The sequence below is a fragment of the Clavelina lepadiformis genome, chromosome 3, assembly GCF_947623445.1.
Source record: "Clavelina lepadiformis chromosome 3, kaClaLepa1.1, whole genome shotgun sequence".
NCBI classification, from domain to species: Eukaryota; Metazoa; Chordata; class Ascidiacea; order Aplousobranchia; family Clavelinidae; genus Clavelina; species Clavelina lepadiformis.
The window spans coordinates 12,748,689-12,767,828 of NC_135242.1; positions in this window are offsets into that span (position 1 = coordinate 12,748,689).

Consider the following 19,140-nt stretch of genomic DNA (forward strand, 5'->3'; position numbering starts at 1 on the left):
AATTTTTTAGTTAAGTTCTTTTAACGATAACAGATAAACCTTTCATTGGTTAACTGTTATACTTTTATTATTTACTTATTAGACTCTAATAAACATTTAGAGACCCGTTAGAACTTTTTGCAATGTGAATTGCACATTTGGCACCATATAGTTCACAAAGCACTTTTTAGGGCCTATATAACTAATGTATAGTGCAAATTTTTTAGTTAAGTTCTTTTAACGATAACAGACAAACCTTTCATTGGTTAACTGTTATACTTTTATTATTTACTTATTAGACTCTAATAAACATTTAGAGACCCGTTAGAACTTTTTGCAATGTGAATTGCACATTTGGCACCATATAGTTCACAAGGTACTTTTTAGGACCTATATAACTAATGTATAGTGCAAATTTTTTAGTTAAGTTCTTTTAACGATAACAGACAAACCTTTTATTGGTTAACTGTTATACTTTTATTATTTACTTATTAGACTCTAATAAACATTTAGAGACCCGTTAGAACTTTTTGCAATGTGAATTGCACATTTGGCACCATATAGTTCACAAAGCACTTTTTAGGACCTATATAACTAATGTATAGTGCAAATTTTTTAGTTAAGTTCTTTTAACGATAACAGACAAACCTATCATTGGTTGACTGTTATACTTTTATTATTTACTTATTAGACTCTAATAAACATTTTGAGACCCGTTAGAACTTTTTGCAATGTGAATTGCACATTTGGCACCATATAGTTCACAAAGCACTTTTTAGGACCTATATAACTAATGTATAGTGCAAATTTTTTAGTTAAGTTCTTTTAACGATAACAGACAAACCTTTCATTGGTTAACTGTTATACTTTTATTATTTACTTATTAGACTCTAATAAACATTTTGAGACCAGTTAGAACTTTTTGCAATGTGAATTGCACATTTGGCACCATATAGTTCACAAGGTACTTTTCAGGACCTATATAACTAATGTATAGTGCAAATTTTTTAGTTAAGTTCTTTTAACGATAACAGACAAACCTTTCATTGGTTAACTGTTATACTTTTATTATTTACTTATTAGACTCTAATAAACATTTTGAGACCAGTTAGAACTTTGTGCAATTTGAATTGCACATTTGGCACCATATTGTTCACAAGGTACTTTTTAGGACCTATATAACTAATGTATAGTGCACATTTTTTAGTTAAGTTCTTTTAACGATAACAGACAAACCTTTTATTGGTTAACTGTTATACTTTTATTATTTACTTATTAGACTCTAATAAACAATTTGAGACCCGTTAGAACTTTTTGCAATGTGAATTGCACATTTGGCACCATATAGTTCACAAGGTACTTTTTAGGACCTATATAACTAATGTATAGTGCAAATTTTTTAGTTAAGTTCTTTTAACGATAACAGACAAACCTTTCATTGGTTAACTGTTATACTTTTATTATTTACTTATTAGACTCTAATAAACATTTTGAGACCAGTTAGAAGTTTTTGCAATGTGAATTGCACATTTGGCACCATATAGTTCACAAGGTACTTTTTAGGACCTATATAACTAATGTATAGTGCAAATTTTTTAGTTAAGTTCTTTTAACGATAACAGACAAACCTTTCATTGGTTAACTGTTATACTTTTATTATTTACTTATTAGACTCTAATAAACATTTTGAGACCAGTTAGAAGTTTTTGCAATGTGAATTGCACATTTGGCACCATATAGTTCACAAGGTACTTTTCAGGACCTATATAACTAATGTATAGTGCAAATTTTTTAGTTAAGTTCTTTTAACGATAACAGACAAACCGTTCATTGGTTAACTGTTATACTTTTATTATTTACTTATTAGACTCTAATAAACATTTTGAGACCAGTTAGAACTTTGTGCAATTTGAATTGCACATTTGGCACCATATTGTTCACAAGGTACTTTTTAGGACCTATATAACTAATGTATAGTGCACATTTTTTAGTTAAGTTCTTTTAACGATAACAGACAAACCTTTTATTGGTTAACTGTTATACTTTTATTATTTACTTATTAGACTCTAATAAACATTTAGAGACCCGTTAGAAGTTTTTGCAATGTGAATTGCACATTTGGCACGATATAGTTCACAAAGCACTTTTTAGGACCTATATAACTAATGTATAGTGCAAATTTTTTAGTTAAGTTCTTTTAACGATAACAGACAAACCTTTCATTGGTTAACTGTTATACTTTTATTATTTACTTATTAGACTCTAATAAACATTTTGAGACCCGTTAGAACTTTTTGCAATGTGAATTGCACATTTGGCACCATATAGTTCACAAAGCACTTTTTAGGGCCTATATAACTAATGTATAGTGCAAATTTTTTAGTTAAGTTCTTTTAACGATAACAGACAAACCTTTCATTGGTTAACTGTTATACTTTTATTATTTACTTATTAGACTCTAATAAACATTTTGAGACCCGTTAGAACTTTTTGCAATGTGAATTGCACATTTGGCACCATATAGTTCACAAGGTACTTTTTAGGACCTATATAACTAATGTATAGTGCAAATTTTTTAGTTAAGTTCTTTTAACGATAACAGACAAACCTATCATTGGTTAACTGTTATACTTTTATTATTTACTTATTAGACTCTAATAAACATTTTGAGACCCGTTAGAACTTTTTGCAATGTGAATTGCACATTTGGCACCATATAGTTCACAAAGCACTTTTTAGGACCTATATAACTAATGTATAGTGCAAATTTTTTAGTTAAGTTCTTTTAACGATAACAGACAAACCTTTCATTGGTTAACTGTTATACTTTTATTATTTACTTATTAGACTCTAATAAACATTTTGAGACCCGTTAGAACTTTTTGCAATGTGAATTGCACATTTGGCACCATATTGTTCACTAGGTACTTTTTAGGACCTATATAACTAATGTATAGTGCAAATTTTTTAGTTAAGTTCTTTTAACGATAACAGACAAACCTTTTATTGGTTAACTGTTATACTTTTATTATTTACTTATTAGACTCTAATAAACATTTAGAGACCCGTTAGAACTTTTTGCAATGTGAATTGCACATTTGGCACCATATAGTTCACAAAGCACTTTTTAGGACCTATATAACTAATGTATAGTGCAAATTTTTTAGTTAAGTTCTTTTAACGATAACAGACAAACCTTTCATTGGTTAACTGTTATACTTTTATTATTTACTTATTAGACTCTAATAAACATTTAGAGACCCGTTAGAACTTTTTGCAATGTGAATTGCACATTTGGCACCATATAGTTCACAAAGCACTTTTTAGGACCTATATAACTAATGTATAGTGCAAATTTTTTAGTTAAGTTCTTTTAACGATAACAGACAAACCTTTCATTGGTTAACTGTTATACTTTTATTATTTACTTATTAGACTCTAATAAACATTTAGAGACCCGTTAGAACTTTTTGCAATTTGAAATGCACATTTGGCACCATATAGTTCACAAAGCACTTTTTAGGACCTATATAACTAATGTATAGTGCAAATTTTTTAGTTAAGTTCTTTTAACGATAACAGACAAACCTTTCATTGGTTAACTGTTATACTTTTATTATTTACTTATTAGACTCTAATAAACATTTAGAGACCCGTTAGAACTTTTTGCAATGTGAATTGCACATTTGGCACCATATAGTTCACAAAGCACTTTTTAGGACCTATATAACTAATGTATAGTGCAAATTTTTTAGTTAAGTTCTTTTAACGATAACAGACAAACCTTTCATTGGTTAACTGTTATACTTTTATTATTTACTTATTAGACTCTAATAAACATTTAGAGACCCGTTAGAACTTTTTGCAATGTGAATTGCACATTTGGCACCATATAGTTCACAAAGCACTTTTTAGGACCTATATAAATAATGTATAGTGCAAATTTTTTAGTTAAGTTCTTTTAACGATAACAGATAAACCTTTCATTGGTTAACTGTTATACTTTTATTATTTACTTATTAGACTCTAATAAACATTTAGAGACCCGTTAGAACTTTTTGCAATGTGAATTGCACATTTGGCACCATATAGTTCACAAAGCACTTTTTAGGGCCTATATAACTAATGTATAGTGCAAATTTTTTAGTTAAGTTCTTTTAACGATAACAGACAAACCTTTCATTGGTTAACTGTTATACTTTTATTATTTACTTATTAGACTCTAATAAACATTTAGAGACCCGTTAGAACTTTTTGCAATGTGAATTGCACATTTGGCACCATATAGTTCACAAGGTACTTTTTAGGACCTATATAACTAATGTATAGTGCAAATTTTTTAGTTAAGTTCTTTTAACGATAACAGACAAACCTTTTATTGGTTAACTGTTATACTTTTATTATTTACTTATTAGACTCTAATAAACATTTAGAGACCCGTTAGAACTTTTTGCAATGTGAATTGCACATTTGGCACCATATAGTTCACAAAGCACTTTTTAGGACCTATATAACTAATGTATAGTGCAAATTTTTTAGTTAAGTTCTTTTAACGATAACAGACAAACCTATCATTGGTTGACTGTTATACTTTTATTATTTACTTATTAGACTCTAATAAACATTTTGAGACCCGTTAGAACTTTTTGCAATGTGAATTGCACATTTGGCACCATATAGTTCACAAAGCACTTTTTAGGACCTATATAACTAATGTATAGTGCAAATTTTTTAGTTAAGTTCTTTTAACGATAACAGACAAACCTTTCATTGGTTAACTGTTATACTTTTATTATTTACTTATTAGACTCTAATAAACATTTTGAGACCAGTTAGAACTTTTTGCAATGTGAATTGCACATTTGCCACCATATAGTTCACAAGGTACTTTTCAGGACCTATATAACTAATGTATAGTGCAAATTTTTTAGTTAAGTTCTTTTAACGATAACAGACAAACCTTTCATTGGTTAACTGTTATACTTTTATTATTTACTTATTAGACTCTAATAAACATTTTGAGACCAGTTAGAACTTTGTGCAATTTGAATTGCACATTTGGCACCATATTGTTCACAAGGTACTTTTTAGGACCTATATAACTAATGTATAGTGCACATTTTTTAGTTAAGTTCTTTTAACGATAACAGACAAACCTTTTATTGGTTAACTGTTATACTTTTATTATTTACTTATTAGACTCTAATAAACAATTTGAGACCCGTTAGAACTTTTTGCAATGTGAATTGCACATTTGGCACCATATAGTTCACAAGGTACTTTTTAGGACCTATATAACTAATGTATAGTGCAAATTTTTTAGTTAAGTTCTTTTAACGATAACAGACAAACCTTTCATTGGTTAACTGTTATACTTTTATTATTTACTTATTAGACTCTAATAAACATTTTGAGACCAGTTAGAAGTTTTTGCAATGTGAATTGCACATTTGGCACCATATTGTTCACAAGGTACTTTTTAGGACCTATATAACTAATGTATAGTGCAAATTTTTTAGTTAAGTTCTTTTAACGATAACAGACAAACCTTTTATTGGTTAACTGTTATACTTTTATTATTTACTTATTAGACTCTAATAAACATTTAGAGACCCGTTAGAACTTTTTGCAATGTGAATTGCACATTTGGCACCATATAGTTCACAAAGCACTTTTTAGGACCTATATAACTAATGTATAGTGCAAATTTTTTAGTTAAGTTCTTTTAACGATAACAGACAAACCTTTCATTGGTTAACTGTTATACTTTTATTATTTACTTATTAGACTCTAATAAACATTTAGAGACCAGTTAGAAGTTTTTGCAATGTGAATTGCACATTTGGCACCATATAGTTCACAAAGCACTTTTTAGGACCTATATAACTAATGTATAGTGCAAATTTTTTAGTTAAGTTCTTTTAACGATAACAGACAAACCTTTCATTGGTTAACTGTTATACTTTTATTATTTACTTATTAGACTCTAATAAACATTTAGAGACCCGTTAGAACTTTTTGCAATTTGAAATGCACATTTGGCACCATATAGTTCACAAAGCACTTTTTAGGACCTATATAACTAATGTATAGTGCAAATTTTTTAGTTAAGTTCTTTTAACGATAACAGACAAACCTTTCATTGGTTAACTGTTATACTTTTATTATTTACTTATTAGACTCTAATAAACATTTAGAGACCCGTTAGAACTTTTTGCAATGTGAATTGCACATTTGGCACCATATAGTTCACAAAGCACTTTTTAGGACCTATATAAATAATGTATAGTGCAAATTTTTTAGTTAAGTTCTTTTAACGATAACAGATAAACCTTTCATTGGTTAACTGTTATACTTTTATTATTTACTTATTAGACTCTAATAAACATTTAGAGACCCGTTAGAACTTTTTGCAATGTGAATTGCACATTTGGCACCATATAGTTCACAAAGCACTTTTTAGGGCCTATATAACTAATGTATAGTGCAAATTTTTTAGTTAAGTTCTTTTAACGATAACAGACAAACCTTTCATTGGTTAACTGTTATACTTTTATTATTTACTTATTAGACTCTAATAAACATTTAGAGACCCGTTAGAACTTTTTGCAATGTGAATTGCACATTTGGCACCATATAGTTCACAAGGTACTTTTTAGGACCTATATAACTAATGTATAGTGCAAATTTTTTAGTTAAGTTCTTTTAACGATAACAGACAAACCTTTTATTGGTTAACTGTTATACTTTTATTATTTACTTATTAGACTCTAATAAACATTTAGAGACCCGTTAGAACTTTTTGCAATGTGAATTGCACATTTGGCACCATATAGTTCACAAAGCACTTTTTAGGACCTATATAACTAATGTATAGTGCAAATTTTTTAGTTAAGTTCTTTTAACGATAACAGACAAACCTTTTATTGGTTGACTGTTATACTTTTATTATTTACTTATTAGACTCTAATAAACATTTTGAGACCCGTTAGAACTTTTTGCAATGTGAATTGCACATTTGGCACCATATAGTTCACAAAGCACTTTTTAGGACCTATATAACTAATGTATAGTGCAAATTTTTTAGTTAAGTTCTTTTAACGATAACAGACAAACCTTTCATTGGTTAACTGTTATACTTTTATTATTTACTTATTAGACTCTAATAAACATTTTGAGACCAGTTAGAACTTTTTGCAATGTGAATTGCACATTTGGCACCATATAGTTCACAAGGTACTTTTCAGGACCTATATAACTAATGTATAGTGCAAATTTTTTAGTTAAGTTGTTTTAACGATAACAGACAAACCTTTCATTGGTTAACTGTTATACTTTTATTATTTACTTATTAGACTCTAATAAACATTTTGAGACCAGTTAGAACTTTGTGCAATTTGAATTGCACATTTGGCACCATATTGTTCACAAGGTACTTTTTAGGACCTATATAACTAATGTATAGTGCACATTTTTTAGTTAAGTTCTTTTAACGATAACAGACAAACCTTTTATTGGTTAACTGTTATACTTTTATTATTTACTTATTAGACTCTAATAAACAATTTGAGACCCGTTAGAACTTTTTGCAATGTGAATTGCACATTTGGCACCATATAGTTCACAAGGTACTTTTTAGGACCTATATAACTAATGTATAGTGCAAATTTTTTAGTTAAGTTCTTTTAACGATAACAGACAAACCTTTCATTGGTTAACTGTTATACTTTTATTATTTACTTATTAGACTCTAATAAACATTTTGAGACCAGTTAGAAGTTTTTGCAATGTGAATTGCACATTTGGCACCATATTGTTCACAAGGTACTTTTTAGGACCTATATAACTAATGTATAGTGCAAATTTTTTAGTTAAGTTCTTTTAACGATAACAGACAAAGCTTTTATTGGTTAACTGTTATACTTTTATTATTTACTTATTAGACTCTAATAAACATTTTGAGACCAGTTAGAACTTTTTGCAATGTGAATTGCACATTTGGCACCATATAGTTCACAAGGTACTTTTCAGGACCTATATAACTAATGTATAGTGCAAATTTTTTAGTTAAGTTCTTTTAACGATAACAGACAAACCTTTCATTGGTTAACTGTTATACTTTTATTATTTACTTATTAGACTCTAATAAACATTTTGAGACCAGTTAGAACTTTGTGCAATTTGAATTGCACATTTGGCACCATATTGTTCACAAGGTACTTTTTAGGACCTATATAACTAATGTATAGTGCACATTTTTTAGTTAAGTTCTTTTAACGATAACAGACAAACCTTTTATTGGTTAACTGTTATACTTTTATTATTTACTTATTAGACTCTAATAAACATTTAGAGACCCGTTAGAAGTTTTTGCAATGTGAATTGCACATTTGGCACGATATAGTTCACAAAGCACTTTTTAGGACCTATATAACTAATGTATAGTGCAAATTTTTTAGTTAAGTTCTTTTAACGATAACAGACAAACCTTTCATTGGTTAACTGTTATACTTTTATTATTTACTTATTAGACTCTAATAAACATTTTGAGACCCGTTAGAACTTTTTGCAATGTGAATTGCACATTTGGCACCATATAGTTCACAAAGCACTTTTTAGGGCCTATATAACTAATGTATAGTGCACATTTTTTAGTTAAGTTCTTTTAACGATAACAGACAAACCTTTCATTGGTTAACTGTTATACTTTTATTATTTACTTATTAGACTCTAATAAACATTTTGAGACCCGTTAGAACTTTTTGCAATGTGAATTGCACATTTGGCACCATATAGTTCACAAATCACTTTTTATGGCCTATATAACTAATGTATAGTGCAAATTTTTTAGTTAAGTTCTTTTAACGATAACAGACAAACCTTTCATTGGTTAACTGTTATACTTTTATTATTTACTTATTAGACTCTAATAAACATTTTGAGACCCGTTAGAACTTTTTGCAATGTGAATTGCACATTTGGCACCATATAGTTCACAAGGTACTTTTTAGGACCTATATAACTAATGTATAGTGCAAATTTTTTAGTTAAGTTCTTTTAACGATAACAGACAAACCTATCATTGGTTAACTGTTATACTTTTATTATTTACTTATTAGACTCTAATAAACATTTTGAGACCCGTTAGAACTTTTTGCAATGTGAATTGCACATTTGGCACCATATAGTTCACAAAGCACTTTTTAGGACCTATATAACTAATGTATAGTGCAAATTTTTTAGTTAAGTTCTTTTAACGATAACAGACAAACCTTTCATTGGTTAACTGTTATACTTTTATTATTTACTTATTAGACTCTAATAAACATTTTGAGACCCGTTAGAACTTTTTGCAATGTGAATTGCACATTTGGCACCATATTGTTCACTAGGTACTTTTTAGGACCTATATAACTAATGTATAGTGCAAATTTTTTAGTTAAGTTCTTTTAACGATAACAGACAAACCTTTTATTGGTTAACTGTTATACTTTTATTATTTACTTATTAGACTCTAATAAACATTTAGAGACCCGTTAGAACTTTTTGCAATGTGAATTGCACATTTGGCACCATATAGTTCACAAAGCACTTTTTAGGACCTATATAACTAATGTATAGTGCAAATTTTTTAGTTAAGTTCTTTTAACGATAACAGACAAACCTTTCATTGGTTAACTGTTATACTTTTATTATTTACTTATTAGACTCTAATAAACATTTAGAGACCCGTTAGAACTTTTTGCAATGTGAATTGCACATTTGGCACCATATAGTTCACAAAGCACTTTTTAGGACCTATATAACTAATGTATAGTGCAAATTTTTTAGTTAAGTTCTTTTAACGATAACAGACAAACCTTTCATTGGTTAACTGTTATACTTTTATTATTTACTTATTAGACTCTAATAAACATTTAGAGACCCGTTAGAACTTTTTGCAATTTGAAATGCACATTTGGCACCATATAGTTCACAAAGCACTTTTTAGGACCTATATAACTAATGTATAGTGCAAATTTTTTAGTTAAGTTCTTTTAACGATAACAGACAAACCTTTCATTGGTTAACTGTTATACTTTTATTATTTACTTATTAGACTCTAATAAACATTTAGAGACCCGTTAGAACTTTTTGCAATGTGAATTGCACATTTGGCACCATATAGTTCACAATGCACTTTTTAGGGCCTATATAACTAATGTATAGTGCAAATTTTTTAGTTAAGTTCTTTTAACGATAACAGACAAACCTTTCATTGGTTAACTGTTATACTTTTATTATTTACTTATTAGACTCTAATAAACATTTTGAGACCCGTTAGAACTTTTTGCAATGTGAATTGCACATTTGGCACCATATAGTTCACAAGGTACTTTTTAGGACCTATATAACTAATGTATAGTGCAAATTTTTTAGTTAAGTTCTTTTAACGATAACAGACAAACCTTTTATTGGTTAACTGTTATACTTTTATTATTTACTTATTAGACTCTAATAAACATTTAGAGACCCGTTAGAACTTTTTGCAATGTGAATTGCACATTTGGCACCATATAGTTCACAAAGCACTTTTTAGGACCTATATAACTAATGTATAGTGCAAATTTTTTAGTTAAGTTCTTTTAACGATAACAGACAAACCTATCATTGGTTAACTGTTATACTTTTATTATTTACTTATTAGACTCTAATAAACATTTTGAGACCCGTTAGAACTTTTTGCAATGTGAATTGCACATTTGGCACCATATAGTTCACAAAGCACTTTTTAGGACCTATATAACTAATGTATAGTGCAAATTTTTTAGTTAAGTTCTTTTAACGATAACAGACAAACCTTTCATTGGTTAACTGTTATACTTTTATTATTTACTTATTAGACTCTAATAAACATTTTGAGACCAGTTAGAACTTTGTGCAATTTGAATTGCACATTTGGCACCATATAGTTCACAAAGCACTTTTTAGGACCTATATAACTAATGTATAGTGCAAATTTTTTAGTTAAGTTCTTTTAACGATAACAGACAAACCTTTCATTGGTTAACTGTTATACTTTTATTATTTACTTATTAGACTCTAATAAACATTTAGAGACCCGTTAGAACTTTTTGCAATTTGAAATGCACATTTGGCACCATATAGTTCACAAAGCACTTTTTAGGACCTATATAACTAATGTATAGTGCAAATTTTTTAGTTAAGTTCTTTTAACGATAACAGACAAACCTTTCATTGGTTAACTGTTATACTTTTATTATTTACTTATTAGACTCTAATAAACATTTAGAGACCCGTTAGAACTTTTTGCAATGTGAATTGCACATTTGGCACCATATAGTTCACAAAGCACTTTTTAGGGCCTATATAACTAATGTATAGTGCAAATTTTTTAGTTAAGTTCTTTTAACGATAACAGACAAACCTTTCATTGGTTAACTGTTATACTTTTATTATTTACTTATTAGACTCTAATAAACATTTTGAGACCCGTTAGAACTTTTTGCAATGTGAATTGCACATTTGGCACCATATAGTTCACAAGGTACTTTTTAGGACCTATATAACTAATGTATAGTGCAAATTTTTTAGTTAAGTTCTTTTAACGATAACAGACAAACCTTTTATTGGTTAACTGTTATACTTTTATTATTTACTTATTAGACTCTAATAAACATTTAGAGACCCGTTAGAACTTTTTGCAATGTGAATTGCACATTTGGCACCATATAGTTCACAAAGCACTTTTTAGGACCTATATAACTAATGTATAGTGCAAATTTTTTAGTTAAGTTCTTTTAACGATAACAGACAAACCTATCATTGGTTAACTGTTATACTTTTATTATTTACTTATTAGACTCTAATAAACATTTTGAGACCCGTTAGAACTTTTTGCAATGTGAATTGCACATTTGGCACCATATAGTTCACAAAGCACTTTTTAGGACCTATATAACTAATGTATAGTGCAAATTTTTTAGTTAAGTTCTTTTAACGATAACAGACAAACCTTTCATTGGTTAACTGTTATACTTTTATTATTTACTTATTAGACTCTAATAAACATTTTGAGACCAGTTAGAACTTTGTGCAATTTGAATTGCACATTTGGCACCATATTGTTCACAAGGTACTTTTTAGGACCTATATAACTAATGTATAGTGCACATTTTTTAGTTAAGTTCTTTTAACGATAACAGACAAACCTTTTATTGGTTAACTGTTATACTTTTATTATTTACTTATTAGACTCTAATAAACAATTTGAGACCCGTTAGAACTTTTTGCAATGTGAATTGCACATTTGGCACCATATAGTTCACAAGGTACTTTTTAGGACCTATATAACTAATGTATAGTGCAAATTTTTTAGTTAAGTTCTTTTAACGATAACAGACAAACCTTTCATTGGTTAACTGTTATACTTTTATTATTTACTTATTAGACTCTAATAAACATTTTGAGACCAGTTAGAAGTTTTTGCAATGTGAATTGCACATTTGGCACCATATTGTTCACAAGGTACTTTTTAGGACCTATATAACTAATGTATAGTGCAAATTTTTTAGTTAAGTTCTTTTAACGATAACAGACAAAGCTTTTATTGGTTAACTGTTATACTTTTATTATTTACTTATTAGACTCTAATAAACATTTTGAGACCAGTTAGAACTTTTTGCAATGTGAATTGCACATTTGGCACCATATAGTTCACAAGGTACTTTTCAGGACCTATATAACTAATGTATAGTGCAAATTTTTTAGTTAAGTTCTTTTAACGATAACAGACAAACCTTTCATTGGTTAACTGTTATACTTTTATTATTTACTTATTAGACTCTAATAAACATTTTGAGACCAGTTAGAACTTTGTGCAATTTGAATTGCACATTTGGCACCATATTGTTCACAAGGTACTTTTTAGGACCTATATAACTAATGTATAGTGCACATTTTTTAGTTAAGTTCTTTTAACGATAACAGACAAACCTTTTATTGGTTAACTGTTATACTTTTATTATTTACTTATTAGACTCTAATAAACATTTAGAGACCCGTTAGAAGTTTTTGCAATGTGAATTGCACATTTGGCACGATATAGTTCACAAAGCACTTTTTAGGACCTATATAACTAATGTATAGTGCAAATTTTTTAGTTAAGTTCTTTTAACGATAACAGACAAACCTTTCGTTGGTTAACTGTTATACTTTTATTATTTACTTATTAGACTCTAATAAACATTTTGAGACCCGTTAGAACTTTTTGCAATGTGAATTGCACATTTGGCACCATATAGTTCACAAAGCACTTTTTAGGGCCTATATAACTAATGTATAGTGCACATTTTTTAGTTAAGTTCTTTTAACGATAACAGACAAACCTTTCATTGGTTAACTGTTATACTTTTATTATTTACTTATTAGACTCTAATAAACATTTTGAGACCCGTTAGAACTTTTTGCAATGTGAATTGCACATTTGGCACCATATAGTTCACAAATCACTTTTTATGGCCTATATAACTAATGTATAGTGCAAATTTTTTAGTTAAGTTCTTTTAACGATAACAGACAAACCTTTCATTGGTTAACTGTTATACTTTTATTATTTACTTATTAGACTCTAATAAACATTTTGAGACCCGTTAGAACTTTTTGCAATGTGAATTGCACATTTGGCACCATATAGTTCACAAGGTACTTTTTAGGACCTATATAACTAATGTATAGTGCAAATTTTTTAGTTAAGTTCTTTTAACGATAACAGACAAACCTATCATTGGTTAACTGTTATACTTTTATTATTTACTTATTAGACTCTAATAAACATTTTGAGACCCGTTAGAACTTTTTGCAATGTGAATTGCACATTTGGCACCATATAGTTCACAAAGCACTTTTTAGGACCTATATAACTAATGTATAGTGCAAATTTTTTAGTTAAGTTCTTTTAACGATAACAGACAAACCTTTCATTGGTTAACTGTTATACTTTTATTATTTACTTATTAGACTCTAATAAACATTTTGAGACCCGTTAGAACTTTTTGCAATGTGAATTGCACATTTGGCACCATATTGTTCACTAGGTACTTTTTAGGACCTATATAACTAATGTATAGTGCAAATTTTTTAGTTAAGTTCTTTTAACGATAACAGACAAACCTTTTATTGGTTAACTGTTATACTTTTATTATTTACTTATTAGACTCTAATAAACATTTAGAGACCCGTTAGAACTTTTTGCAATGTGAATTGCACATTTGGCACCATATAGTTCACAAAGCACTTTTTAGGACCTATATAACTAATGTATAGTGCAAATTTTTTAGTTAAGTTCTTTTAACGATAACAGACAAACCTTTCATTGGTTAACTGTTATACTTTTATTATTTACTTATTAGACTCTAATAAACATTTAGAGACCCGTTAGAACTTTTTGCAATGTGAATTGCACATTTGGCACCATATAGTTCACAAAGCACTTTTTAGGACCTATATAACTAATGTATAGTGCAAATTTTTTAGTTAAGTTCTTTTAACGATAACAGACAAACCTTTCATTGGTTAACTGTTATACTTTTATTATTTACTTATTAGACTCTAATAAACATTTAGAGACCCGTTAGAACTTTTTGCAATTTGAAATGCACATTTGGCACCATATAGTTCACAAAGCACTTTTTAGGACCTATATAACTAATGTATAGTGCAAATTTTTTAGTTAAGTTCTTTTAACGATAACAGACAAACCTTTCATTGGTTAACTGTTATACTTTTATTATTTACTTATTAGACTCTAATAAACATTTAGAGACCCGTTAGAACTTTTTGCAATGTGAATTGCACATTTGGCACCATATAGTTCACAATGCACTTTTTAGGGCCTATATAACTAATGTATAGTGCAAATTTTTTAGTTAAGTTCTTTTAACGATAACAGACAAACCTTTCATTGGTTAACTGTTATACTTTTATTATTTACTTATTAGACTCTAATAAACATTTTGAGACCCGTTAGAACTTTTTGCAATGTGAATTGCACATTTGGCACCATATAGTTCACAAGGTACTTTTTAGGACCTATATAACTAATGTATAGTGCAAATTTTTTAGTTAAGTTCTTTTAACGATAACAGACAAACCTTTTATTGGTTAACTGTTATACTTTTATTATTTACTTATTAGACTCTAATAAACATTTAGAGACCCGTTAGAACTTTTTGCAATGTGAATTGCACATTTGGCACCATATAGTTCACAAAGCACTTTTTAGGACCTATATAACTAATGTATAGTGCAAATTTTTTAGTTAAGTTCTTTTAACGATAACAGACAAACCTATCATTGGTTAACTGTTATACTTTTATTATTTACTTATTAGACTCTAATAAACATTTTGAGACCCGTTAGAACTTTTTGCAATGTGAATTGCACATTTGGCACCATATAGTTCACAAAGCACTTTTTAGGACCTATATAACTAATGTATAGTGCAAATTTTTTAGTTAAGTTCTTTTAACGATAACAGACAAACCTTTCATTGGTTAACTGTTATACTTTTATTATTTACTTATTAGACTCTAATAAACATTTTGAGACCAGTTAGAACTTTGTGCAATTTGAATTGCACATTTGGCACCATATAGTTCACAAAGCACTTTTTAGGACCTATATAACTAATGTATAGTGCAAATTTTTTAGTTAAGTTCTTTTAACGATAACAGACAAACCTTTCATTGGTTAACTGTTATACTTTTATTATTTACTTATTAGACTCTAATAAACATTTAGAGACCCGTTAGAACTTTTTGCAATTTGAAATGCACATTTGGCACCATATAGTTCACAAAGCACTTTTTAGGACCTATATAACTAATGTATAGTGCAAATTTTTTAGTTAAGTTCTTTTAACGATAACAGACAAACCTTTCATTGGTTAACTGTTATACTTTTATTATTTACTTATTAGACTCTAATAAACATTTAGAGACCCGTTAGAACTTTTTGCAATGTGAATTGCACATTTGGCACCATATAGTTCACAAAGCACTTTTTAGGGCCTATATAACTAATGTATAGTGCAAATTTTTTAGTTAAGTTCTTTTAACGATAACAGACAAACCTTTCATTGGTTAACTGTTATACTTTTATTATTTACTTATTAGACTCTAATAAACATTTTGAGACCCGTTAGAACTTTTTGCAATGTGAATTGCACATTTGGCACCATATAGTTCACAAGGTACTTTTTAGGACCTATATAACTAATGTATAGTGCAAATTTTTTAGTTAAGTTCTTTTAACGATAACAGACAAACCTTTTATTGGTTAACTGTTATACTTTTATTATTTACTTATTAGACTCTAATAAACATTTAGAGACCCGTTAGAACTTTTTGCAATGTGAATTGCACATTTGGCACCATATAGTTCACAAAGCACTTTTTAGGACCTATATAACTAATGTATAGTGCAAATTTTTTAGTTAAGTTCTTTTAACGATAACAGACAAACCTATCATTGGTTAACTGTTATACTTTTATTATTTACTTATTAGACTCTAATAAACATTTTGAGACCCGTTAGAACTTTTTGCAATGTGAATTGCACATTTGGCACCATATAGTTCACAAAGCACTTTTTAGGACCTATATAACTAATGTATAGTGCAAATTTTTTAGTTAAGTTCTTTTAACGATAACAGACAAACCTTTTATTGGTTAACTGTTATACTTTTATTATTTACTTATTAGACTCTAATAAACATTTAGAGACCCGTTAGAACTTTTTGCAATGTGAATTGCACATTTGGCACCATATAGTTCACAAAGCACTTTTTAGGACCTATATAACTAATGTATAGTGCAAATTTTTTAGTTAAGTTCTTTTAACGATAACAGACAAACCTTTCATTGGTTAACTGTTATACTTTTATTATTTACTTATTAGACTCTAATAAACATTTAGAGACCCGTTAGAACTTTTTGCAATGAGAATTGCACATTTGGCACCATATAGTTCACAAAGCACTTTTTAGGACCTATATAACTAATGTATAGTGCAAATTTTTTAGTTAAGTTCTTTTAACGATAACAGACAAACCTTTCATTGGTTAACTGTTATACTTTTATTATTTACTTATTAGACTCTAATAAACATTTAGAGACCCGTTAGAACTTTTTGCAATTTGAAATGCACATTTGGCACCATATAGTTCACAAAGCACTTTTTAGGACCTATATAACTAATGTATAGTGCAAATTTTTTAGTTAAGTTCTTTTAACGATAACAGACAAACCTTTCATTGGTTAACTGTTATACTTTTATTATTTACTTATTAGACTCTAATAAACATTTAGAGACCCGTTAGAACTTTTTGCAATGTGAATTGCACATTTGGCACCATATAGTTCACAAAGCACTTTTTAGGGCCTATATAACTAATGTATAGTGCAAATTTTTTAGTTAAGTTCTTTTAACGATAACAGACAAACCTTTCATTGGTTAACTGTTATACTTTTATTATTTACTTATTAGACTCTAATAAACATTTTGAGACCCGTTAGAACTTTTTGCAATGTGAATTGCACATTTGGCACCATATAGTTCACAAGGTACTTTTTAGGACCTATATAACTAATGTATAGTGCAAATTTTTTAGTTAAGTTCTTTTAACGATAACAGACAAACCTTTTATTGGTTAACTGTTATACTTTTATTATTTACTTATTAGACTCTAATAAACATTTAGAGACCCGTTAGAACTTTTTGCAATGTGAATTGCACATTTGGCACCATATAGTTCACAAAGCACTTTTTAGGACCTATATAACTAATGTATAGTGCAAATTTTTTAGTTAAGTTCTTTTAACGATAACAGACAAACCTATCATTGGTTAACTGTTATACTTTTATTATTTACTTATTAGACTCTAATAAACATTTTGAGACCCGTTAGAACTTTTTGCAATGTGAATTGCACATTTGGCACCATATAGTTCACAAAGCACTTTTTAGGACCTATATAACTAATGTATAGTGCAAATTTTTTAGTTAAGTTCTTTTAACGATAACAGACAAACCTTTCATTGGTTAACTGTTATACTTTTATTATTTACTTATTAGACTCTAATAAACATTTTGAGACCAGTTAGAACTTTGTGCAATTTGAATTGCACATTTGGCACCATATTGTTCACAAGGTACTTTTTAGGACCTATATAACTAATGTATAGTGCACATTTTTTAGTTAAGTTCTTTTAACGATAACAGACAAACCTTTTATTGGTTAACTGTTATACTTTTATTATTTACTTATTAGACTCTAATAAACAATTTGAGACCCGTTAGAACTTTTTGCAATGTGAATTGCACATTTGGCACCATATAGTTCACAAGGTACTTTTTAGGACCTATATAACTAATGTATAGTGCAAATTTTTTAGTTAAGTTCTTTTAACGATAACAGACAAACCTTTCATTGGTTAACTGTTATACTTTTATTATTTACTTATTAGACTCTAATAAACATTTTGAGACCAGTTAGAAGTTTTTGCAATGTGAATTGCACATTTGGCACCATATTGTTCACAAGGTACTTTTTAGGACCTATATAACTAATGTATAGTGCAAATTTTTTAGTTAAGTTCTTTTAACGATAACAGACAAAGCTTTTATTGGTTAACTGTTATACTTTTATTATTTACTTATTAGACTCTAATAAACATTTTGAGACCAGTTAGAACTTTTTGCAATGTGAATTGCACATTTGGCACCATATAGTTCACAAGGTACTTTTCAGGACCTATATAACTAATGTATAGTGCAAATTTTTTAGTTAAGTTCTTTTAACGATAACAGACAAACCTTTCATTGGTTAACTGTTATACTTTTATTATTTACTTATTAGACTCTAATAAACATTTTGAGACCAGTTAGAACTTTGTGCAATTTGAATTGCACATTTGGCACCATATTGTTCACAAGGTACTTTTTAGGACCTATATAACTAATGTATAGTGCACATTTTTTAGTTAAGTTCTTTTAACGATAACAGACAAACCTTTTATTGGTTAACTGTTATACTTTTATTATTTACTTATTAGACTCTAATAAACATTTAGAGACCCGTTAGAAGTTTTTGCAATGTGA